Here is a 25,750-nt window from a genome sequence, read left to right on the forward strand (position 1 = left end):
AAACACTCTGTACACCGCAGCCGAAGATCGAGTACGTGCTCTCGTCGTTAAAATAATTGTAAACTTTCGTGACGCTGAACGTAACATTCCTGAAGGAGAATGACTGTCGTAGAAAATCCGAAGGAAAGAAAAGAAGGTGGAATAAGCTGAGAAAATTAATTTCCTTAACGAGGCACTGGCGTCGCGCGATTAAACGCGGCGGGGAACTAGACGTTGTTCGTGATATTCCAGCTACGGAATAAATTATACGTCGTGGCGAGGCGAGGCGAAGCGAGGCTTCCTCGCGACGAGGGGATTAGATCAGAGACAGGGAAAAAACGGGATAAAAAGGAGGATAGAGGAAATGGTCGATAAAAATGGCGAGGTTCCTGGCGTCTAAGGAATCCCGCTTGGCAAGGTCGGGAAACGGCCTAGCCGCTGGCTATGGCACTCTTTTGCCTCCGCGTTGTCGGTATTGGTGCTGGTACGCGAATGTGCACTCGTTTCCGCGTGAGTTCGCGCGAAAACCTGGATTCGTCGTCGACTCGTTTTCCGATCGACCTTCACGATCCTCGCTAGTTTTACTTCGACGTTCATCAAACTCTCGAGAATTCCACCGGTGAACAGTTCAACACCTACTTAGCAGATTTTCTTACTATTCTACCTAACTTGCTAATCGCTTCATTCGATGCTCAAAAAACTAGTCTAAAACTTCATGAATTTTTTATCTCGCACACTCTCGGTCTAAATTAAAAAAGAAACATAAAAGAGCCGTACTCGATCTATTAACACGACGCGCGTATACAAATTTGGTCTTCGATCGCGTCCCTGCCCTTTAATAAAAAGGAAAGTATACTATTCTGAGCATGCACCTCGCATGCAAGATAAACGGAGCCTTCTTTATTGGCTGGTTATTACGCGAAGGGAATAGAACGGCTTATCGGTTGAAAAATGATTCGGTTAACAGGTTAATGTAGCCGAGTTTCCAGATCGGCTTCGTCATCCGGTTACATATTCCAATAATCTTATATAACGTCGAGGAAGTAGCCATGCTCCGCGATTGGGTGGTAACGATCGAACGTGAAAATACCCAAACGGAAATACGGTCACAGAGGGCCATAATATCGAGAACGATCTGCGCTTTCGTTTCATTTACCATCTGTTCCCGGTTTGACAGCGCAGACATTTGTTCTCTGGTAACCGATAGCGAATTTTAATTACGCCTTTCTTGTCCCGTAGATTGAACTGTCGCTCTCCTCTATCTTTCGTATTTTAACACTTTGGTACTCGCGCTTTTCGCGAAGCCTTTCTTCCTTTCGATTCTGTATCCAACAGATTGCTGATTGCGGTACATTCGAAACTTTCGATTCGTACACTCGAGAACGAGTCTCGCTGACTGTGCCAGAACTCCAGAAATTAACAGTTCTCCTAATTCGGAAATTCGACTATTCGGGAATCCGGGGAAGAACCTTCCGGAGGATTTGGAAGCTTCAAAATTGTGGTCCTCGAAATTGGGGGATTTGAGTATTCGTGTCCTTTGTAGATTCCACTGAGGTTTCTCCCATGTTTACTCTGTATTTCAGCTATTTCTAAATTTTCTCTAGCTCTACGTAGGTCCATAAGGAGTAATGACGGTAACGTAACGTCAAGCGCAAAATAGGATGGCGTACCAGGTACAACGCAAACAACTTTAGGAGCTAATGCGACGAGTATCCAACGCGAGAGGATTAGATGAGACGTAGAAGCGTGTCAGGGTCATTCTTTCGATCTCGATACTCTGCGAGAAACTTGTCGGAGAACTTTTGTTCGTGACGTTTTCGCGACGATGTCCCTCGAGGAAATGTTTAGCGATCGCGTAATAACGTGTCGCGTCCAGATGCGTGGACTCGTTTCACCGGTCCTCTTTTTCTCTGTCCCGTTCCCACAATTTTCTGTCCTGGCCAGCTCGTTCCACTTGTCACGCTTTTATGATGACAACGCGTGTTTTTGTTTCAGGTGAGTTCGAGTTCAGGTGAATTGTTTCTGGCGGCGGGACAGCGGTCAGTGAGGTAACGATTCGAAAAAATTTCAAGCATCCTCGAAGTGTCGACGGGGATAGGATTTTAACTTCTCCCCTGTTTCCTTTATTTTTAACGGTGCTGCAGTCACAATCTGTGCGACCGTGATCATTTATGACGAACTTGAAGTTATGATACATGATCCTATACTTTAAAAGTTGATTAAGATCAATAAATTTTATTTCAAAAACTTGAACAAACAATTTGTGGAAAGGAATACATCGTGGAAGTTGTGCAATGTTCCTATTAAAATTTGTGTTTATTTGGGCAACGACAAAATAGTTGAAATAGGACGTCATAGATGCGGAAGCATGTATTCGAAGCACGTCGATCGTGAGATGGTAATTCGCTCGAAAAACAACCGAAAAGACAATACGGTCTCGTTATATGATACGGTAGAAAGGGTACGAGTGGCCGGTAACGAATTGACCAGCGAGCACTCGTATCGGTACTCGTTTTTTCCGCTCTACAAGCTGGTGCGCGTGACGGGCAGGAAACGACGGAGAGCGTGTACATCCGGATGCGTTGATGCGCTCAATGCCTCCCTTCCGGTAGCACCGTGTCGTCGACATCGTGCTCGAGTTCAACAGAGACGAAAGCATCACCGACGACGCCCAACGTCTATTCTATCGCTCCGCTTCTCGATACGATACGCAGATGGCGGTAGGCGTCGGTAAACCAAACACCTTCACCTTTATCTTCGGTTCATCGAACATTTCAACCCCATTTTTCATCTTATTCTATTCGGTCCGAGTCTTACCCGATATTTTTCCTCGGTATTCGATGTTCGAACTTTGGAGTTTAAGTTTCAGGCTTTGGAACTTTAGGATTTTTTTAGTAAACCGCGTCACGAGCGAATGAGACGTGGAAAAATACCGAATGTAGATCCATCAAATTTTCAAAATTCTATTTTACTTCTTAAAGCTTTTAGTTTTGCAATTTGAGCGGTCGGTTTTAGCGGAAACGCCGCTATATACGCTTCGTACGCGTAAATTAAGATTGAACCAGGTGCAACATTCAAAGATTAATGAGTACGAATGTCCACACTCTTTACCCTATTTGAACAACCGGAAGTAGGGAATCCTATCTACGGGACAAAGTCTCGAGTTACATGTTTCTATTTATCCAACCCGAATTCATTTTACCCCGTTAAAATTTGATCCATTCAATGTATCAAAATGTAACGTTATGCAAGCACCCTCTGGTCTTTGAACATTTTTCATCTTATTTCTATCGAGGGTTTTTCTAAAGCACCTTGACCCGAAAACTTGGGAGACTCATAAACCGAATGAAATTTTCCTCGACGTTTGGTACGAGACTATTCCTCTGCCATTTCGTAACTCTATTGTGGACGCGACATTCTTTGGCAACCTAACCACCATTTTATACGAAGGAGTTACTAGTATCTCCCGTACGTTGCTTTGCCTTTCCTCCGACAACAGAAATACTGCTAAAGGTAATGGAACACGGGCAGGTTGCAAACAATGCGGCCGAAAAAAGGAAAAAGTTTCAAAGGCGAAACTGCTGCGTGTACAGAAATGAAAAGTTATATTCGCGGAGCAGTCGCGGTGGAAAAAACACGAACAACCCTCTTGGTTTTCGGTGCATCGCTACAGGCCATTTGATCGTCAAACAATGTTTCAATTTTTCCCCGAGAGAGCTAAGGCGATCGAGAAACGTTTGATCAAACGGCGGAAGGATTAAAAACGAGGACAATGGCTTACAAAGATTTCGCTCGGAAATACTGAACTAAATTATGTGACTAACTTCGTCGACATAATGCACTCCCTCTCTCTGTCTCACTCCCTCGCCGGTCTGCAAATTTTATTTGGTCCAGCGGTTTGCTAACCGTGGAACGTGCGCGGTGTTTCAAATATTCGCCCGTTACCTAGCCAGAGAACAACGACGAGAATTTGCAAATTATACTGTTTATTTCTGGTACCTCGTGCCATGCAAATTTCATCGTCGTTAATGACGGACGGTGCACTAATTATCACTGCAAAGTGATAGTTGCAAACCTATAATAGTACAGTGGTACGCTGATAGCATACTAATGCCAAATCGAATTTCGCATGCGAAGGAAAATTCTACAATTTGAACTTCCTTCGAAGGACAACCTGCAAGTATCAAGAATGCACTCGAAAAGTTTTTGAATTTCTACGTTTCTAAATTTGAAAGTTTGTAAATTTCGAACAGAAATAATCGAACGACAGGGGTTCGGTACAGTAGCGAGAACACGTTTTCCTTGGAAAATCAGCGATTTAGGGAAAGGAGGCGCCATCGCTCGGGAGAACTAGGCACGATACGTGATTACTCTCCGATTGAATATCGAACTTCTTTCTTCTTAATTCTCTCTAGATTACGCTGCAATTCGAATTAAATTAGCCGGACTTTTCAGGTAATGAATCACGCGCATTTCTGCACAGAGCTTATGAATTTACGAATAAACGTATTCGTTACTTGTAAATTTCCAATTCTAATCCGACCGCATTATTGTACCTTCTGACTATTAGATCGGGGGTGTTTATACATTTATGATATATCGAAATCAATAAAATAAACATAAATCGTGTAATCTCATTGCAATCTCCATATATCTTAAATCCGTACACCTCCACAGTCTGCTAACTGTATTTCAATGAAGAATTATATCACGGTTTAACCGAACGAGAAATCGCAGTTACGAATCGCTGTGTAATTGAGTTAGATCTAATTGAATTATTTTGTAATAATTCACGGCATGATTTTGCGCAATTTCATGGGCTTTCTTCGGGTTATCCCAACATTCTACGCAGCCGTGGAAGAGAATTAAAATTCTTCATTTACGGGTTTCTGCTTTCAAGGAAATTGGCTCTAAGAATTTTTTAATAACGCGTGCATCCACGCGTCGAAACATTTGAATTACTACGCCATTAGAGCACCTTGCACGAGCGTGGAGAATAGAATAGAATTGCGGTTCTTTTTCGAGCCAATGCGCGATGTTCGCAACGCGATATTAATTAATGGAACAGAGTCGAATGCAATAATGAAAAGAGAGCGCGAAAGAAACGTAGTGGACAAAGGTACCTGACTACAAAATGGAAAACCGAGGTTCGATTTCCAATAGCAATATTATATTTTTCATGGATTTCTACTATATGAAATGTTACGTGCCCATATTTGATTCCATCGATTGTAAAAGCGGAAGATTGAAAATTCGGCAGACACGTATGGAAGATACTAGGTTCTATCCCTAGGGGTTAGCCTGCGGACATAAAAGACTGGAAAGAACCGAGCACGCTTCAACTAGTAATGTTTCATTCTTTGGCATTCGATAGGACTTCTAGTTCCAATGGCGAAGGAAATGATAAAAGTAGGAATGATGTTCCACTGGCAAGTACTCGATCACGATGCAAAAGGATCCGAGTTCCGCTGTAATCGGAACGCCTATTTCTCACCAATTCTTACGATATTCTTATGACATTCGGTTTCAATTGAGCGTGTCATCGACACAAATATTCACGCTTTCTGTCCTCTTTACCAAGAAAATGCGTCAGCAGTATAGACTCGTTCGAATTATTGGATATACGTAACCACCCTTCGTCAATATTTCTGTCAACCCCCTTTTCACTGCGTATTTCAATGGCGTGCGAATAAAATTGCGTATTTGTAATTCGAACAGACACTAATTCTATTGTTTCGTGCATGTCAACGACACAATATCGCCATCGACGTTATTATGGAATGCCACCGGTCCATAATCCGTATCAAAGGCTGTTTGTGAATTCATACACGTGAATTCGATCGATCAGGAAATAATAGACGAAATTTTCAAAAAGGTTCAACCTACGTTACATTTGAATGTATACATTTGTGCCTATTCCGAAGACTATCTTAAGACTTGAAGCACAAAAAGATGAGTTACACTTGGCTCGCCGGCAGTTAAACGCATTATACCCTACATTCAAGCAGTCGCAAATAATGTATAGGAATAGAATTTTTAGAACTATCCTTTTATTTAAGAGCACACAACAATAAACTCACAATAAGAACACAATAACGTATTAAACTTTTAAACGTAGTAAAATCGTAAAACGTACAATCTTATAATTCGTATTTCGCGGCGTTTTGTACGTCTAGACCGTTCAACTTCCGTTTCTAAACTGAACTAACAACAACACTTTTTTCAAAACACTGGCAACCACTTCTGCATTTCACACTTCCTTTCATAAATCGTCATTCACACTTGCAATCGTACAGATAATTTCACAACGATTGTCAAACTATACAAACATTCCACAACTGATCAAACATAAAATACAATACACTCCCACATGTGTAAGATATATCAGGAAAGGTTATTGATAGGGTATCAATAATTTGTGGGCGATTTTAAAACAAGTAACTGCAATTCTTTTTACTGACGAAAGCTAATACAAGAGTGTCATCATTGACACGATCCTGTCTTGAGGACACCCCCGTCAGCGTGGCTGTTTAGGGCACTTGGGCCCAGCGAAGTTCTCTGAGGAAGGGGAAGTGCAATGACAAAAAGCGGATGGCCTGTGTCGACTGTTCGTTAATTTCTATTTTCTAACACATGTATACTCGGATGTAACGTAGCTTTTCTCTATGTAAGGATTCAAGTGTAAACTCGACAATTTTCAAATTTATAACTTCCTCGATTTTTCCAAACTTTGCGAATATTTAGAAACCTCTGCATCCAAAAATTTCTATATCTCAGATCCCTAGATTTCCTGTAGACCCAAAAGACCAAATTTGTCAAATTTGTTTTCTGCTTGGTTATCGGATTTTCCGTAGGGAAGGCTTCCGTCTGTACATGTATTTACTAAACATATGTACATATCTGCAATCATTTCGATTCTCGTTTCTCCGTTCCGACAGTGGTGACCGAACGACTAACGGCTTTAGCGGGCGTCCAGAAAAAGTTTATGTTGATTTACGAGCTGGAAGTTATATCATCCGACCCGATCGTAAATAGCACGAATCGCCGTCCGAAAACAGCGTCATCGTTTCGAATAGGAAGTTTCTGTTCTTTGTGAGCGCGTATGCTCGATGAAAACGAGAGCCTCGATGAATACGATCGGTAAAAAGCTGCGCTACCGGTATCGTCGAAAGAAATGGAAGATACAGCGAGCGATAACGCAGCGATGAAACGATTGTACGCGATAGATCGTGTGTGCGATCCGTCAAAAGGCGAGAAACGCGAAATGAAACGCGTCCGAGTGTCGTTCTCATCCATCAACCTATCTAGCCAGGCCGATTCAATATCTCGCACGATAAAGTAATCGACGTTGAGTTACGAAACTCTTGATCGAGTAGTCGAGATCGTTGGTATCGAGTTTCAGACAAATTGCCATGATCAAATGATTGTTAACCCCGTTGACTGTTGTCCGATGATCCTATCCGATCGATAACGGGCATCGCGTAAGTGGTTCGTTAAGGCGTTAATTGCCACGTACTCGTAGATCGAAAAGATGACAAAATCCGGAATTAACTGACCTCAACTTCTATTTACGTAGGATAACGAATCGAAAACGTGCATTTCTATTTTTATGTCCTGCATGCGCGCTGTAAGGAACGAAAAGCCAACGGGAAAGACAGAATATTCTTCCACCAATGTAGTCGCGTCTTTTCTTAGATCTTTGTAGTTCCCTTGGGGTTCCAAAAAATAGGCGTTGTTCTTCCGTTTTTTAACCAACACGTGTCAGTTACGAGCGAAGTTTGCAGACGTTCCGTGTAAGCCTTGGTAATTTAGTTAGAGCAAAAAACATAGGTAGCGATGGGTACTCGATGCTTCCTGTTTTCGAACAATTTCCTCGCATCCTAGTTTCAAATTGCTTTGCTGTTCGAAGTTAAGAATCTTCGAAAGTCATTAACATTAAGAAAGATGAACTAATTCTTTAGTTTCAAATTTAAGATTGTATCACTATAAGTACCATCAAATCAACGAGCAAAGAATTATGAACTAGATATAACTAAGAAGACCAATTTCAAGTTTATCGTTCTCTTAGAAATAATACATTTCGTACGAATCTCAATTGTAATTAATTAAACCTTAATGTTCATTTTACGCACGCTAAGTGTACATTAAACCATAAATAAAATTTAGGACGCAACGCGTTTCGAAGTTTGAAATATTTCTTCCGCGAAACAAACTTGAACCCATTACTAACCATATGTGTGCAAAGCAATTGCCTCCAGAAAGCAGACATGGCATACCAGCTTTAGTCCAGTTTCTATTTTTCTTGTTTCGGTCCGTATTTATGCGTGTCTAACTTTACGTGGTGCTAGCGATACATCATCCCGTGATACTTAACGGTTTTTCTACGGTAAATTTCCCTTTGTACGGTGCAAGTGGCGCGATAACGTTGACGTTTCTACTTCATTAAACACTTCGATAAAATTGAATAGTGTATTCTCCGTCGCGTATGTTTGTAGGTCTCTTAGGGACCATTCTGCCACGAATCTGCGTTGCAAAGCAACCAGGTCGTAGCACCCGCAATTCGCAATTCACCAAGGCACTCGTTTATGATCCTCGATGTATGAATTAATCCTTGTTTGCATGTATAAGTCGATTGCGTTGTGTTGTTCGGGCGTAATGTAAACGTCTGCCGAATAGCTCGCCGTTTCTTATTTTTTCTTGCTTCCTACCTCTTAACCCTAAAGAGGAGAAGTTGAGCGTTAGAATCAGAAAAAGAGGGAGAAGTATTTAAACCGCTTAAGGGGGCGTCATTCTCATTTTTTCTGCGCACGCGTCTACATTGAAGTAAATGGGGAAAAGATGGTCTCACATGAGGTACCTTTTCTGGAGAACCAGAGCACCTACATGTATATCCAAGGTACCAAATTAAAGCTCAGAAGATGGCCGACAATCTGGGCAAAATGGATTTTTTTTGTAGGCCTTCATTTTTTTTTTTAAACACTTCAAACCTGACAACTTACCTCAACGGCCATACTTATGGCTAGTTTTAAAAAAATTGAAGGCCTACAAAAAAAATCCACTTCACTCAGATTGTCGGCCATCTCCTTACCTTTAATTTGGTACCTTCGGCGTACGTGTAGGTGCTCTGGTTCTCCAGAAAAGGTACCTTATGTGAGACCATCTTTTTCCCATTTACTTCAATGGAGTCGCATGCGCAGAAAAAATGAGAATGACACCCCCTTAAACTATGCACTTACACCATAGCAAGTCTAATTCCAATTTGAATGTTACTTCGTGCTGGTCCTTTTACGTTCGACGTTATCTCGTGTTAGTCTTTTTACATTCGATATTACCGGCACACAACGTGTATGCTTTGATTCGTGAAAACTGAGCAATAAAAGTAATTTTTCCATGAAATTTATTTCGCGAAATATATGGTTTCGTATCGTATAACTCATACCACCGACAGAGGAATGATTCTGTGTAAAGCAAATAAAAAAAATACAGAATTAAATATTTCCGCTAGAATATTTTCATTTAATTCCATCAGAATTATTTCCAAGGGAATATTCCGGATTTGGAAATTAAAAAAGTTACGCAAAAAGAAAATTCTTAAAATTAACCCATAAAGAGTCAGCTATTTTTTGCAGTATTTTATAACTCGCGATTTAATCGGTTTTAGCAAATGGTTAAAATTACATCAACTTCTTAACCAACAGTCGACTATAATTATATCGGAATCGAGGATGGTGAATAATTTTTGTAATTTCCGGCTCGGAGATGTTGCTAGTTAAATAGGGTGGTGTACGGTAATTAATGCAAGTGATTGCATTGGCAGCATGCAGGCTATTATTCTCGCGAATGAGAAGCTGGTGGGGTTAGCAGTTAGGAGGGGCGTCTCGACGCTGTCGGAGAAGGTTGTTCTGCAGCTGGTGGGCGCCGATTGGGGTTTGCAAATACCAGGAACGTGCATCAGCGAATATTCGGCAGTTGCGCGTCGACCGTCCACGGAAGAGGTCGCGAATCGCGCTCGTAGCCGATCTCGAACTCGTGCATTTCGTCTAGTAAACGCGAAAAAAGCCGCGAACGCGTTTTAAAATGCTCCACGGGTCGGAAGAACCGACGTGTTTGTTAACACCCTTCTTTTTCGCGAGAACTTGGAATCCCGTGCTGGAGAACGGTTGAAGCGGGACTGCCGGATAAAAGAGCTTCAGAAAAGCTAACGTGGTGCGTCTCGTGACTGAAAAAACCTCTAGAGACTTTGTTTTATTTGGCTTGCGAAATGAAATTTGCTGACAATCAAGCTAGTTAGCGTGTAGCTGAAAAGATAAAGTCGAACAGTCGAGAGAAAGAGTTTGAAAAACGCTAACGCGATGCGTTGCATAACCGAGGAAACTTCTTGAAGGCTTATTTCGTTAGAGATACGTTGAATTGGGTTACAACGGCGTTGCTCGATAATAGAAGTTGTTGAAAGCGGACAAACGTAGAATACGCGCGCATCGGTATTCGCGAAGAGGCGAAAGTCGAGGAGAAGAGAAATTTAAAAAGGTTAATGCGATGCGTGACGCTACTGGATAAATCTCTTCAAAGCTAATTCCATTAGGATGATGGAATTAAATTGTCCTAAAATAAGACCAGTTGCAAAAGAATCAAACGTATATTTTTACATGTTAGCGTTCTTGAATATGATAATGTCGAACAGATTGAAAAATCTCTTCGGAAATTATTTCGCCGATTCGACGAAATTAAATTGTTCCGAAACAACGATAGTGGAAATTACGAAGCCGCGTAATTTAAAATAGCAGTCGGAAATACTGCATGCGCTAATAAAATAACGGGTCCGAAAACATCGTTTATAGCGTTTCATCGAAACCAATATGGAGGTTCAATGCGTTTCCGGAGTTCGCTCGAATCGTGCACCGTATTCATTGTGAATGAGATATTTCATTTAATTTTCTATGCTACCAAAATGTGACTGTGCATGAATTTATACCGCCAAAAGATCAATAATGGTCACTGATGGTTCTCTGTCTGCACGCTCATACCGCGTACGTTTTCCACGTATCCAAACGGTCCACAAAGTTGAACGAGTCGACGTTCCGTACGAATACAGTTCTCAATTTTTAAATATTTATGTTCCTGGTAATTACAAAAATTTTCGAGTGCTCTTCGTCGACGATATCATTCAAATAAAATGATTATATCGTAAAGTTTCCGCAAATTGAAGCAACTAGTCGGAGTATCGGGAAATGTTGCGGTCTAATTCTTAGCGTATTTCGTTGAAGTTTCAAGATCGTCTATCTCGCTTGTATCAAGTTCAGCAAGAACATTCTTCCGTTTTCTCGAAGCATCCGCCAGTCGTTGGTTGAACGAGTTATTCAACACGGTCGTTTGTAATCTTATCTGAGCTACTTTGCAAGAGAAGCATAGTCGCTCTGTTCAATTTCACACCTCTCCGTCGAAGCAGCTGCTAGCTTCTCGATCTGCGAAATACGGTTCATCGTCCCGGTTAAAATTGACATCACGTCCGCCTTGTTCTCCTCTTTTTTCAACGTCATGCGGACTCCGCGGTATTATCAAAAATTTACTATCCTGACTTTCTTTCTGGGCCCTTTGGACAGGTGGAGCGCCTTCACCTGAGATTTCACTTCCTTCGAGAAGGAATAGCTAATGCCTTCCTTGCTTCTGTCAAGTTCAATATTTCCGAACGGTTAAGACACTTTGTTACGAAATTGCTTTGAAATTTAAGCGGATGCGCAGGCTAGACGAAATATGTTACGACTCTCGAGCATTACGGCGGTATTACCTGTTCCTACGTAGTTATTTTTTCGAAGAAAGCTCGCCCTTGCGAACGTACGTTCAAGGGTTATTTCGATTAATAATGAGCGCACGAAAAAAGGCTCGTTCATCGTTTCGTTCCGAAGGAACTATGGGAGGTGTTACTTAAAACGAGTTTGGTCGTTGTATTTATTTATCGTAACTTCTCAATTTAAGTCTCGAGATGCGATCGTCATAAAATCAAGCTTCATTTCCTCGGATTTACCAAGTATCCGCGACGATTCTCTTTTTTGTTTCTTTATGCGAAACTATTTTGTATAGGAACGGATACTTGTCGTGTCTGGACTGGTTCCACGATTTGTAACAATAAAACTTGCATGAGTGGAATAACATAAGTATGTACGATGTGGTAGGAACATAGGTCGTCGAATTTTGGCAACGTATTCTATCCTTCTTACAGATGAAAAGAGTTCGCGTATGAATGTATACAAACCCGCAAAATTGAACTTCTCGAGATATATTTTTCAACGTTTCTTAGTCGTAATGAAGCCTGTAGCGACGCATATTCAAAACTTATTTTGACAAATAGAGTGCGCGGTATTAAAAGTTGGATATGCATTTTTCACTGCCTCGTATCGTATTCGTAATAGTTGAGACAAAAATCCTTCGACGTTTGCTTCGCGTGTTCTGCTTTGCATGTTACGGTATGGTAGTCTAAAAAGAAGCAGGAAAATATTTAAATCAATCCTGCACACGAACTGACACGAGTTGATTTTTTGTTTTTGCATTTGTTCGTTTGTTATCGGCACGTTTGATAAAAATACGATTAAAAATAATAACGACCCTGTTTTCGAGTAAAGTCTTCTCTTCGGTTTAACCATAAATTTCGCGGACGCTTCCTGTCGAGATAACAATGAATCCTGTACAAACAAATTGGGTACTCGACTAGCTATACCCGATGTTCCATCGCTGTCCGATTCGAAAAAGCTGATATTGAATCCAAAGTTCTTTAGGATCGAGAGTAGAATCGTTGTTGATGGGCTAGGACAGTTTCGCTGTGAACAACAATGATAGTTATCGACGAAAGGGATAATAGCGCAGGAAAGTCGTATCGATATCCGATGCTGACGCTTTGGTTGTTGATTAGATCGTTAGATTACACGTGGTCGTTTGGAGCGAATCGAAGGGTGTAAGGAAGCGCAGGACTCGTGGAATGGCACGGTGGCGGTTTCCATGTTGGCGAGAGCAGGAGCAGCTTTCTAGCTGCAGCGTCGTTTAATCGGTCGCTTTCTGTTCGTGGACTCGGTTCGCTCCGAAGCGTCTGCGCGGCTCCTCGGTTCGCCTCTTCGCCCACACGCCACGCGAATCCCCACGAGATCGCGAATTTAAAACTCGACAGTGGCCGCAGTGTCGAATCTGCGAGCAACCACGCTCGCCTCGGACCGAGCCTCCTTATAAACCTTTCTCTCGACTCGTTTCCTTCGCCAGTTCGAGGCTGTCCGCGCTCTTGTACTTTTCGCGAGCTTTATATCGCTATTTCTATGCAGTCTTTGTCGAGGAAACCTGCAAGTGAATGTCGAGGAAATCTGCGAGCACTGAAGGATCTTTGGAAGAAGAATCGACAAACCGTTCCATGAATCTCTTCGATCGTGCAAATCGAGTGCAAACCTCCTTTTTTTACATTTTAACGTAGTAGACTTCGGACTCGATCCGAGCAAGATATTCTAGTGACTTTCTTTGCCAGCTGTTTTAGCTCGGTAGCTTAGTACCTTTGTTACGGGCATCGCGAAGATATGATCAAGTTGGAATAGTTACATAGGACGCAGCCGGGAAGAGGAATCAACAAAGGGTTCAGTGAACCTCCGTGCATTGCCAGTGCAGTGCAAACTTCCTTTGTTTCCTTCTATTATACCATGACACAGTTGAAACGACGACGCTGAAAACGTGGCTGTAAAAAAACAAGCTCGATACACGTCGAAGAAAAGCTTCGTTCGCTATCGCGGTTAGTCGGTACGCGGGTTGTACTTTTAAGTTATCCTAGAAGCAGCTTTTCTCGTCGTTTTACCGCGAGAAGTGTCTCCGTAATGGATATCGTAAGGGCATAATTGAGCCCCACTACTCGTTCTGCTTGAAAGAACAATCAACGCACAAGCACCTTTGTGCTCTTCCACTAAAGCGTAAACTTTCTTTGTGTTTCTCAGTGACATTGTGAAGAGCTTCCGCAAAACATGGCTTACGAAAAAGTGCATAATAGACTTGCAGAATGCAAACTTGACATCCGTTGATGGAAGTCTCCATTCATCTCGACAATTAATCGATATCCGAGGTGTACAGAGTCTCGGCTCGTTCTTACGAGAATCTAGCCACATTGTTGCGAGAACAGCATGGGCACCGTGAGACACGAGCGAGCTACAACAGTTCTCCAGAAATCTGCTTGGAAGGGGAATTAACACGCGGTTCCACGGCACACTCTAGGCTTCCGACCAAGCGAAACTTTCTTTGTCTCTTTCCATAACGCCGGAGGAAGAAGAGTCATTGTTCCAGGACATGACGCGGAAGAGGAATTAACACGCGGCTTCACGATTCTTTGTGCGCGTCGCGAAAAGCAAACCTTTTCCAGCTTTCTCGATATCGAGCTACTTCACCGATACGATGCTGTTTTTGCAACCGCGTAAAACACCCGACAGAATTTCCAGAAACTACGGTAAACGCCTGTCGAAAGACGACTGCAATGTTTTCTTTGTTTCATCGATATTTCTTGCGCGTCGACTCTCCGCTTGTTCTCGCAATATTATCTTTAAAAATTATCTCCATCGCGAACGTTACGGAAACGTGATCGAATTCCGTTCGACTCTCCAGTAATTTTCCAAGAAGAATCAGCGCACAGTTCGACGAGTTGCCGAGCGTGTCCAATTAAATGTGACCGTATAAAATACGCGGTACATGCAACTCGTAAATACTCGACAGGCTATCTTGACATCTGTCAACTCGAAACTCGGTTCACCTAACTCGATTAATTAATATTCACGGTGGAACACTTTCGGATGGATTCTAAATGGAGTTTTTACACGGCATCTCGATTATGGATACCGGGGTACAAGATAAACATGTTCCTCGCGCAATGTAGGAAGATGAATCAGCACGAGAGTGCCAACAAAGTTTACGGCGAAACTTTTCCCGTTGCAAACACCGAAGGAGAACCAACAAATTGTTCCAGAAATCGTCTCCGAAGAAAAATTTTTGGGAATCTACGCTCCACGAATCTGTGTACACGTTCCACCTTGAAAAACATCAGAAACACGTGACACGAAATAGCGAAGGTTTTTATCGCGTATGTCTCGAGGGTAGTACGAGCGTCATGATCGAGTCACGCTTCCAGAAAGAGTCCGCAAAGTCAACGGTATTCAGAATTTCGTAAAAATGTATAAAAAAACAAACACGTTGGCCAGTCGTGAAATCCCGACTCGTCTTTTTGCTCGATCGAAATTTGCGGTCGTTAGAAAACCGCAGGATGAAATAATAGGTTGGGCACCATAGATCGAGCCCTGCAACCCCGACAATCGTTTCGGCGGGTCAGCAAAGTTTGCAGTCAATTTTCCTTTCTCGTATCGCCTGTTGGGGGCGTGAAAAGAAGTTCAGGATGTACTACCTCGCCGGGCGATTTCCTCCGAAGAAGAATGGACACAGCAGATGAGTATCTCTTCGATAAATCGCATATCTCTAGGATGAAATTATCGCTTACGCGCGTTCATGCATGACATGCACTTTAACCGTTTTTCCTTCACACGAAAGTAAGATATCGAGAAATCGTCGTAAGATGTTCGCAAGAAACATCGGGAACCACGAAAGTAGCGGTCAGAACGTACGAAGAATTTGGTATAGAACGGAACTGAAACCGCGAGGAAGAGTATTCTCGAAGGGAAAATAGAAATGGGAATGTAAGGGACGATAGAGAACAAAAACGGCCCGTAGTATATAGCCTTATTGGCACGAAGCCGACAAATATCTCGTATCGTCTCGAGAGCGTTAAGTGTAACAGCGCTGTTCTGTCCTCTGTAAGCTTTTCGCCACGAAAAGCATCGATCAACGGCCCGTAAATGTAGAAAACGTTAGCACGGATGGCCAGTTCGATGCATCTTTTTTGCTCTATCAATCTTTTTCCGAATCTTCTCTATCAATCTTTTCCTACCCGCGGCACTGTGTGGTGTGAGATATTTTGTTACACGCGATCGTATAAGCCTGGTTTTCATTCGTCATCATTTTTCCCCTCGTTTCACCGTGATTGGATTACAGTATCGCCTCTCTAAATGGCAGGACGTCATTCCCGCCGCTACCAGGACTCCTCGCTCGTGGCACGCGACGAAATCGTCCGAATTCAAGTTTGAACGGTGGTTCGAAAATTTTCTTGCGCACGATAATACAACGGCAGTCTATCGCACCGTGCGTAAATCCATTAAAATGCCTGCCAGACAATTTGGCTCTTCTCTTTGCAAATAATAGACAACGTAGTTGTATCCGGGAAAGAATAGCTTTATGGTGAAACGATCTCCTCGGGCATACTTTGGGTATTTCAACGAGAAGATATTGGACGTAGATAGGTCTTGGTATTCCGAAATTACCTATATACGCTTCATAGACCATTAATAGTGCACGAGGGCCGCTTAATGTTAAAGTCTCGATAATCCTTATCTATTTCCGCGTAGACATCTCTCTCGAGCAAATGATCGCGCCGCGATTAATAAAGCTTCATTCGCAGTACGACGCGCGTTCTCTAGCTACTTAAGAGCACCTCCGTTCCTCCGGGTATTCGCGTCGACTTCGCTCCGGCGAACACTTTACAACTTTTCTAATGAAGGATTATTCGTGACGTTACTCGGCGAAGACGAGAAAGGGGATGCAGAATGTTGCTGTCAGAAATTGCGAGCCATACGGAAATTATCCATGCGACACTCTATTCATGAATCAAACCCTCGGAAGATCGTATTTTAGTTACGCTGGAACAGGACGCGTTCTTCGCCGTTAATATTCTCGTTTGTTTCAATCGTTTTAACGTTTCAACGCTTTGGTGGCTGTACGTTTCAGTCGAATCTTTACTCGCTTTCGTGATCTCTCTCTAATCTTCTAGGTAATTTTAATCCGTTCAACTTCTTTGACATCGTTAATTACGTTGCGATATCGTTATCCGACCAGGTCTCAGGTATTGGCATCTATTTCGTGCTTTATTTATTTCGATATTACGAGCAAATACTTAGCCGCGTATCTTTCTATTTTCTCAAATAAGAAACTTTCGGCTTATCCAGGATTAAAGTATCCACTTTTCGTTTCAAATTTCCGTAAAAGAGAAACACGTTCGAGATTCGAAACCTTAGGGTATATCGCTAGAGTTAGAACTGTGCGCCATTTACAGAGGTAAAATGCTGTAACTAATTACTTCCACGTTTTTCCGCTTTACTATGCGATGTTATCCGAGCACAATCCTTTATACCTTGCCTCCTTGTCTTTCGCACCAACTGGAAGAATATAATTGTTTCTTTCGCCGTTGCTGTTCTCGATTCATTATTCTCCTCTGCTACTCACAGGCCTGAACTGTTCTTAAATCGTACACACGGTCAAACAAAGAACTGGCTTTCTGATTCTTTACGCTTCTTCTGCCATAGTAGATGACGAAATCCCTGTTGGTGAAACACAAACGACGCATCATTCTCCTTTTTCGTTCGCGCAGGATGCGTCAGTTCAGCTCCGGACCTTGTCGCCGGGACGACGCCGCTCTTGTTCTGACCAAAGGTAACATTATCGGATCTTTATCGATTTTTCAATGGAGCTGCGAGTGCGAGAAAAGCGTACACTCGAAAGGTTTACTTTCTCTTATTCGAACGACATGCTCCAGGATAATTGAGAAAACTTGTATACACGCGAAATTATTCGTACGCGTTCTTAAGTCTGGAACAGTTATAATCGTTTTGATCGCTATCCAAATCCGAGAGCCGTGTACGATGGTGCACTGATTTAAATATAGATAGCTACTCGAATTTGCAAACGAGGATTTTCGTACAGCGAAAAAAGAGTACGAACGAACGTAAAACAAAACTGATTGAAATCGATCCTTTGCATTTAAGACTATAAATTTTCAGCTTGTATTTTTAACGTAAAAATTTGCGGAAATTCTCGCTGGTTGTTGAAATGTTATTTCAGAGAAATATTACGAAAACGAGATTTTTCATTTTTATTCTTTGCCAGGCTTAAAATTGAAGCATGGCAAAAAATTGTTCTTTCTTAGTAAATTATTGAATGACGTATTACAAGTCGAATTTGGTTAAGTATTTCACTTGCATTAATAAATAATGTAAATTAATGATAACTGATAGAAAGTATTCTTTACGCTGTCCAAACGTAATTTAAATTCCAGGTTAAATCAGAGAAACGGTTATATTGGGAAAGTTCTCTTAAAGTTTCGTGAAATCGTAGCAGTTATGTTTAATATTTGATTAGGAACCATTTCCGTCTTCGTTTCGAAAATCTCTCCAAACTGTTGGTAAATTTAAATTAGAGTACTATCTGAACCGTTGGCGTGGAAAGTGATTCATGCGTTTGCTTTGAAAATTCCTTCAAACTTTCATCAAATTTAAACTGGAACGTTGAATGTTTGATCGGAAACAGTTTGCACGCGAATTTGCGTAGGAAGTATTGTTGAATTCTTGACGAATCTTCGTTGAACCATCTGAGCCGTTCGCTTGGAAAACAATTTGCGCGTTTCCTCGAGTTTCTTTAGACTTTTGAAAATTTCATTTTTCCGCGTTCGCTTTGTAAATTTTTCCGTGTTTTCTCGAAACGCGAGACAAGTTGTCTCATTCGTCAGAGTGAAAAATAATTTATTCTTTGAAGAATTTAGAAAGCATAGTCCACGATTTTCTTACACTTTATAAAACATTTTGCTTTCGTGCAAAGAATTCCGAAAATTTGCTTCAGTTCAAGTTCAACAATTAATTCGAAACGAAAATGTCGAAACTTTTGTAGGCCTCCAAGCAAGTATTCGCAGCAAAGATGCGTGGCGATTCGACTCGGTCACAGAGGCGACGAACTGTTGGGCAAGACTTGTCTCGAACGATTACGTTAGGAACACCGACTCTCCTCCTCTCCTAGTCCGCATATTTACCGTGTCGTGGGTTTACGATGACGAGAACATAATTGCTTTCCGACGAAACGAACTTGGCGTTTCCCTAAAGTTCACCGAGTGAAGCGAATTTCTCGGTTCGTTAACACTTTTCGTGAATCACCTCCAAAGTATACGGACATTCCTCTTTTATGTCCTTTTACGGCCGATCTTCGTGGCAGAATTCCAGCGAGCAAACGCCGACAAGAAAAATAAACCAATATACTTTGCGCGGATCCGCATCTTTAAACGCTAAAGGAAGCAACGTAACAAAGAGGCGAAGAAAAAGATACGAGATTAACGAGAGAAATCGAGTGGTAATGATGGACCGAGAAGTAGGGGTAGTCGCAGTTTAACCCGAGGGTGTCGATGAAGAGGTCGGCGAGAAAGCTGAATGAGAAAGGTAAATATCATCTAAAGCGGCTATAAAAGCGAACGGCGAAGGAAGTTAGCGGAAAAGAAACGGACTTTAAATCAATAGAAGATCGAGAAACATTTTATTGCTGACGCGCTCATCTTTCTGCCGTAAACAACGCGATAAAAATTGATCGGCGCACGATTTTCCGTTCTTAGAACAAAAAACTATTTTTCTCGTTCGCACCCGTCGAATTTCGCGCTATTCCAGCGAGCGAACATCCGGCTTAAAACTGTTCGTTCGCAGCCCGAATATAACATAATCCTTCGATTTTATTTAAAAATAATGCTCATCCAAATAAAATGGTAATGTAGCGGAATTTACACGTAACTGGTATTAGTTCTGTATAGTAGAATTCCGATAATCCAGCATACTCCGAATTCCAGTGCCGCCGGATTATCGATATGCCGGATTATTGAACTATACATATAATGCAGCAAAAACGAAAGAAACGGTTTCGAAAGGGGTCATGGTTGATACAGTAATAGCACGGTAAGTGCGACCCGTTTTAATAATTGATCCAGCGCTGGAAAACTCTTGAAAATCTGATATCGCGAAGCTCCAAAATTAGGACGCCGAGAGGAAGGACAGGCGAGCCAATTTCCGTCAGACAATGAATATCGTGATTGTAAAGTATAACCACGCGCGATTCGAGCTCGTCCGATTAAAAGAAAGTGCATGGAAAGGAATACTAACGATAGCATCTCGAAAACAGTAATCGAGACACGTACGACGATCATTTAAGCGACGAAATATGCGTTCAAAATAGTTTCGATATATTTTAGCTTCGCTCTTTTTGTTACGTCGCGATACGGATGGCCAGTTTTGGAAAAAAATTCATCGATTCGCATCCACGCGGAACATATCTTCGGCAAATATTCGCGCAATTTCCAACGAGGGTATCGGAATTCGAACGGTTTTAATTTACTTCTTTGTTTATATTCAGTTTTACCGTTGGATACGTTATGGTCTTTTGTAATCGAAACTCTCGGTACATACGGCTATTTTGAAACGTACAATTTAGTTGAATGAAACGTTGCGTCAACCTTTATTCGTTGAACGTTACATATCGAGAGTTATTAATTAATAACGTCGGCGGATGACGGGAAAATTCCTCGTGGTGATCGAACATTATTGATTTCTGGTGTTCGCTGCTTCGAACATTAATTGATAGATCGTGCTCGAAATATTAGCTGCAACCAGCTTTTGGCTGATAACGTCGCTACGATGAATATGCACCCGGTGAATATTCTGTTTCCTACACGGAAACCTGATATAAACGTTTATCGCGTAACTGGAATTTTTACCAATTTTATTCCATTCATGGGAAAAGCGTGTACGATCAACTTTTCCTTAAAATTTAATTACGAACAAGTGACGTAACTAAAATGATTTTTCATTTTAAATCCTCGTAAGAATGAAATACTGCAGCCATTGTGAAAACTGTTTGTCGGTTATACGAGATTGCACGGATTTATACCGCCGTAAAAGCTTGCTTTTTAATTTACTTGAAACACTAGCTTCGCGTATACGTCATTCAGCTTCCACAAGTTTCTTTGTCCACTTTTTATTTGAATTATTAATTCGTACGAGTTCTGGCTGCCATCGGTGGAATACCGTATTCAGAATATTGTTTAAATTATTCCACGAAACGGGTCGAGCGATGTATTTCGAAACATGTTTCTGAAAATCTGCATTTTACCAGAATAATTCCTTTTGTTCCTGCTGCGAGACGTGAAATTAATTTCCCTATCGGTAGCCGCTGTTCCGTTCTCTGTAGCTCGCGATCGCCGATAATTAAATTATAATTAACGCACCCGGAAGAACATGATTACAAAATTTCGGAATGATTGATGCTTCGCGTGGATTCTCGGAAGCGCTTCAGACGTCCGACAGAATTCCCATTCGATTCAATTTCCGAGAATCGAAACGATCGAAACTACTAGGAGGATTACTTTTAAATGAAATTTCGTCCGTCGTCTTATCATAAACCATAGCGTCATACCGGATAATTGAGTGCAACCTCAGACGCAGCCAGGTTATTCCCTCGGGGCAAAATTCATTTTAAGCTAAACTTCGTCGAACCTCGTTCCTCGGTTTTTACATCTATTTTCACCTACAAAATATCTATTAATATAATTGGAATTCAATTATCTCCTCTGTAACAAAAAAATTCTATCGTGCTTCCGCGTAGCCAATCTTGCAACAATTCGAAATTGAGCAACAGACGGCTCGCTTTGAAAATTTCGACTATTCAAAATTGCTGGTGCATGTTACGAAACATTTCATTCCCAAATTACCCTTCTATAGAAACGGACGGGTCGGGTGAAAGACTACCGACCAAAGTGTCCGACACGCGATACCAATCATCAAAATGCTTGTAAAAAATAAAAGAGCAACGTTACCGATTATCGAAGCAATTACGATAACGAACGAACTTCTCGTTTTTATTCGGTCGATCGAATTCGTTGAGGTCATTAAAAGTTACGAACCCGATACGATTTCGTTTCCGAAAGAAACGTGGAGGTCGTTTAGATCCGGTGAAATCGGATACAACGTGTTTGTAAGGTACGTTGCTATTCCCGTTCCATACGCGGACAGGCTGTTATATTTGCACCTGTACAACTTGTCATTTTTAGTAGCTGGAAAAATAACCGGAGAATTGCTGAGCTGTCAGAGTTTAACGCCTAAAACGAATAAGGGTAGATACAAGAGAAATGAATATTTATACATATACGCGAGCTTTCTGCAACCCTGAAGGAGAAATATTAATGCGTTGGATGCCGTTGAAGTCGCTGGAGATTCGCCTACAAGTTTAATACGCTCGGATAACTGAAAAATTCTACCGATAAAAACTCGCCATTTCTTCGAGCGATCTTTCTCTAGAATGCGGAGTCTCGACAGGGGGGAATTATCGAGTGACTGCGGTAACGCGTTCAAAGTTTAACCCCTTGCCGTGCCATTTATTTATGAGGTGCGTCAGTCAAGACTAACCATTCAGGACTGTAACATTAAAACGAACAAAGAAAATTAAAATGTTCTAAGTATTTTATGTTCAGGGATCCTTGACAACGCAAATTATAGTTGGATCTAAAATTCAAGTTGAAGAGTATTCAAAATTTGAGTAACATTAATCACATTTGAGTTGCGTTGACGAGTGAGACTCGTCAAAACACGGGAAGGGGTTAAATCGCAGTATAAGCTGTTTTATGATACCCTTTTCGAGGATACTTACGTGATCGTTTAGTTTGTCTCTAAATTCATCAAGCATAAGTTGTTTTTCTCATATATTTGTATAATTATCACGGATTTAAAAGGAGTTAAATATAGGAGCGAGAATTATAGAGTTTGTCAAAAGCGCATCCCCTAACCGTTTACTATCTTGCAAAGTCTCGTTTATCCGACGCTCGTACACTACTGATGTGCATGCAGCGTGGCGCCGAACCGACTGACATGTTTTAAAATTGAATTGGCTCGACCGTTGATGTCGTAAAGTAGTCGTTGGAGCTGGTAATGGAAGGTGGGAAGAGGAGATGACGCATCGTTACCATCGTTGTTCACATTTTACTGCAAAATAAACTATGACTGAAACGCAGCGCCTATTTAGACGTCGTTCCGACGTAGATGGGCGAAGTCAGATTTCGTCCGAAAATACGATATCAACATCGGCGAGTAAATTCGAGAAAAGAGGTAGTACGTTAAACTTGAAATATGGTCAGACCCGATGGCAAATGAGAGAAGCTCCGAATGCGGAACACCAAAGATGCATTGACTCGAACAGGGATCACCCTTCCGATGGAATTTCCTGCAAACGTGTTTGCGGCTAGTTTACGTGAATCGCATAAAGGCTGGCAAGGGAATCTGTTTACTATGGCTCTGAATGATTGAACGAACGGCCATTAAAGTATTAAGCTTCGTATACTGTTGCACCGAAGTTTATCGATAATTATCTTCGTTACTTAGCGGCCACTTTTCCTGTCGTTTGTACTAGTACGGTAATCGACGATTTCCACAAATCCGCTACTCCGTTTCTTTCCCTCGGTTGCGAACGGAGCAACATGACCATCGTACAGTTCAAATGGTCGATGCAACGATCTACAACCATCTGCGGTTACGAGACACGACACTTTATACCACCTTTGCTACCACCACCTGTCATTGTAATATGTTCTCCCCAGGCCGCGTTATCGGCAGATAGATCTCGTCGATGAATCGTTGCAAGCACCTTGTGTTCCTCTGAAAATCCACGGTCGTACGTTAAATTGTCGGGAGCAGAAAATAAAGTGTGAATTTTTACCCGACTTCTCTTGTATCTCATCCCTTGAGTACTTTAATCGATTGACAGACTGCGGTTGCGCACGATAGATTTATAAAGAACCCTCTTTCTTTCCGCAGTAAGTACTACTTATTCGCGAATAAAAGCGTAGTTCACGCAAATTTAACAGTGTTATATGAAAGAGTTCGAATGACTCGAAAAGAACATTGAAAAGCGATTGGTCTCTACGAACAAAGTTTAAATAATTGCATGTTTTCCCGCGTAAATACGTTTCGGTAATAAGCGACGTATACACAAAAAGGGGTGCAGGTGCGTACGTGCTGCACATAATGAGTCGAAATGACGCTGCGTTCTCCGTGTAAGGTTTAATCACCAATTACTCGAAACTACAAGGAATGTACCTACCGAAACTGTGCGAAGCGAGTTTGAAAATTGGTACTAAAACAAAACTACAACGCTTATGCCAAAGTATTGTACACTCAAGAGCAAATGCTTCCCTAAGAATAATATAGCAATCGAGGGAAAACGGGCTCATTGATTTTTGAGAATGAAAAATTTTGGAAATTTTAAAAATGAAAAATTTGGTAATTTTAGAAATGAAAAATTTGGTAATTTTGAAGATTTGGAAATATGAATGTTAATGAATTTAGAAGTCGAGAAGCTTTCTTTGATCGGAGTCTCCGTTGCGCTCGAGTGTACTGACGATAATGCAGCGATGTAAGAGGACGTCTATGAACGTTGTTTCCAGTAAAATGAAAGCAGAAGAAGGATTGATCGCCGGGAGGCGTGTATTGAGAGCGATCGAGGAATACACGCGGACATTTTCCCTGATAGTTTAGCTCGAAAGGTTGCTATTGAAATTGCTATATAAATTAATACACCCGTTCCCCCCGCAAGCAGATGGCGGACTCCATTGTACGATCGCGAGTTCTTTCAGCTCCAGTCGCGTGTTCATACGTACTATTTACAGATAACCCTTCCTAATTTGCAGTTAATTTTAGAGAACGTATATAGATATCTATATCGCTCGAAAATATGGGACGAATTGAATGGAATCCTGAAAAGAGTAATATGAATAGCAATCGAGCAGCACGTACGTACTTCAGTTAGAAAGCTTTTAGTCGAAATTGCTATACGCATTTCTGCTACTAGAAGACTCCATTGTGCGCTTGAACATCCTCCTCTTGAGCACAATGATAAATTCCGCGCGTAACGAAGCGGATACACGGAAATAAAACCATTTATCTAGCAGGCAACTTGGCTAAACTTTTAATCGTTCACGCAATGTTAAAAGGATTTCCCATTTGTTATGTTAAGAGATTAAATTTTCTTCTCCCTACGTTGCTCTCTACTTGTCTCTACGAACATCGTACATATATGTGAACAAGTGCTTACATTTAACGTAAAAAGAGATACTTAGCGCGCTATAGTAATCATTTATCAGAATCGTCCTCTTTCAGAAATGTTGTATAAACACACGACTATCCTCCGAAGAACAGTGTACACCGGGGTTTATAAACCACGCTTGTGCTTAAAGGGTTAAATTGGACTGATTTACGAGTAGCTGTAGTTGTCCCTCGAGAACCAGAGATGGGCAACCCTTTCAGAGTCACATGATAAATTGTAAGCCAAATAAACTAAGGCGGTGTCAAGCGCTGCTTTAAACAGTCGACACATCGTGTTCCTATGCTTTCAATTTGTAATATGTGAAAGACTTTCATTCAGACCGTACCTTCGAATGGTACAAATGGTCTATTGATCTAAAACTTGCCAGAGCTAATTACGGCAAATTGCAGTTTCGGCAATTAGCTCGTTCTTGAGTAGCGGTTTGCTAATTAATCGTGTAATTAACGCTTCGATCGAATTCGAAGTCGTCACATTCTGGAAATGTCTGGTAATAAGGGAAGCGTCGGTCCAATTGTGCCGCTGTGTTTTGAAATCTATACGACAATGTTAATTTTGGCACAGATTTCCAAAGCGCGCGATAATTTCTATCTAGCTGGTTAGATCGCCCGTTCTGAAATATGCGCTGGTACCTATCTCACCGGTTCGGTTACCCATACCGAAATATCCGTAAATTTGGTTAGATTTTAATTACTTCGAGTTGACTTTAGGTTAAATTTGGGAAATATACGTTAGCGACTATCTCGTTAATTATCGAAACGTGCACCGT

General features: G+C 41.5%; 1 protein-coding gene across 6 annotated transcripts in view; it reads left to right on the forward strand.

The window, feature by feature from the left end:
• Nucleotides 1–25,750, forward strand: part of LOC100881413 (uncharacterized) — a 72,370-nt gene that overhangs the window by 38,047 nt on the left and 8,573 nt on the right. Inside the window, exons 1-4 of one of the 6 annotated variants that reach the window (XM_076531130.1) lie at nucleotides 9,947–10,185; nucleotides 13,284–15,136; nucleotides 15,237–17,520; nucleotides 18,751–19,289. The exons of 1 other annotated variant lie outside the window; for it this stretch is intronic. The gene's annotated coding sequence lies outside the window, so the exon portion shown is untranslated. Of the gene's footprint in view, nucleotides 1–9,946; nucleotides 10,186–10,236; nucleotides 17,521–18,750; nucleotides 19,290–25,750 lie in introns of those variants that run through there. 4 more of the 6 variants (XM_076531128.1, XM_012291450.2, XM_076531129.1 and 1 more) reach the window with 4 other exon arrangements.

Source organism: Megachile rotundata, chromosome 4 (genome assembly GCF_050947335.1).
Source record: "Megachile rotundata isolate GNS110a chromosome 4, iyMegRotu1, whole genome shotgun sequence".
Taxonomy (NCBI): domain Eukaryota; kingdom Metazoa; phylum Arthropoda; class Insecta; order Hymenoptera; family Megachilidae; genus Megachile; species Megachile rotundata.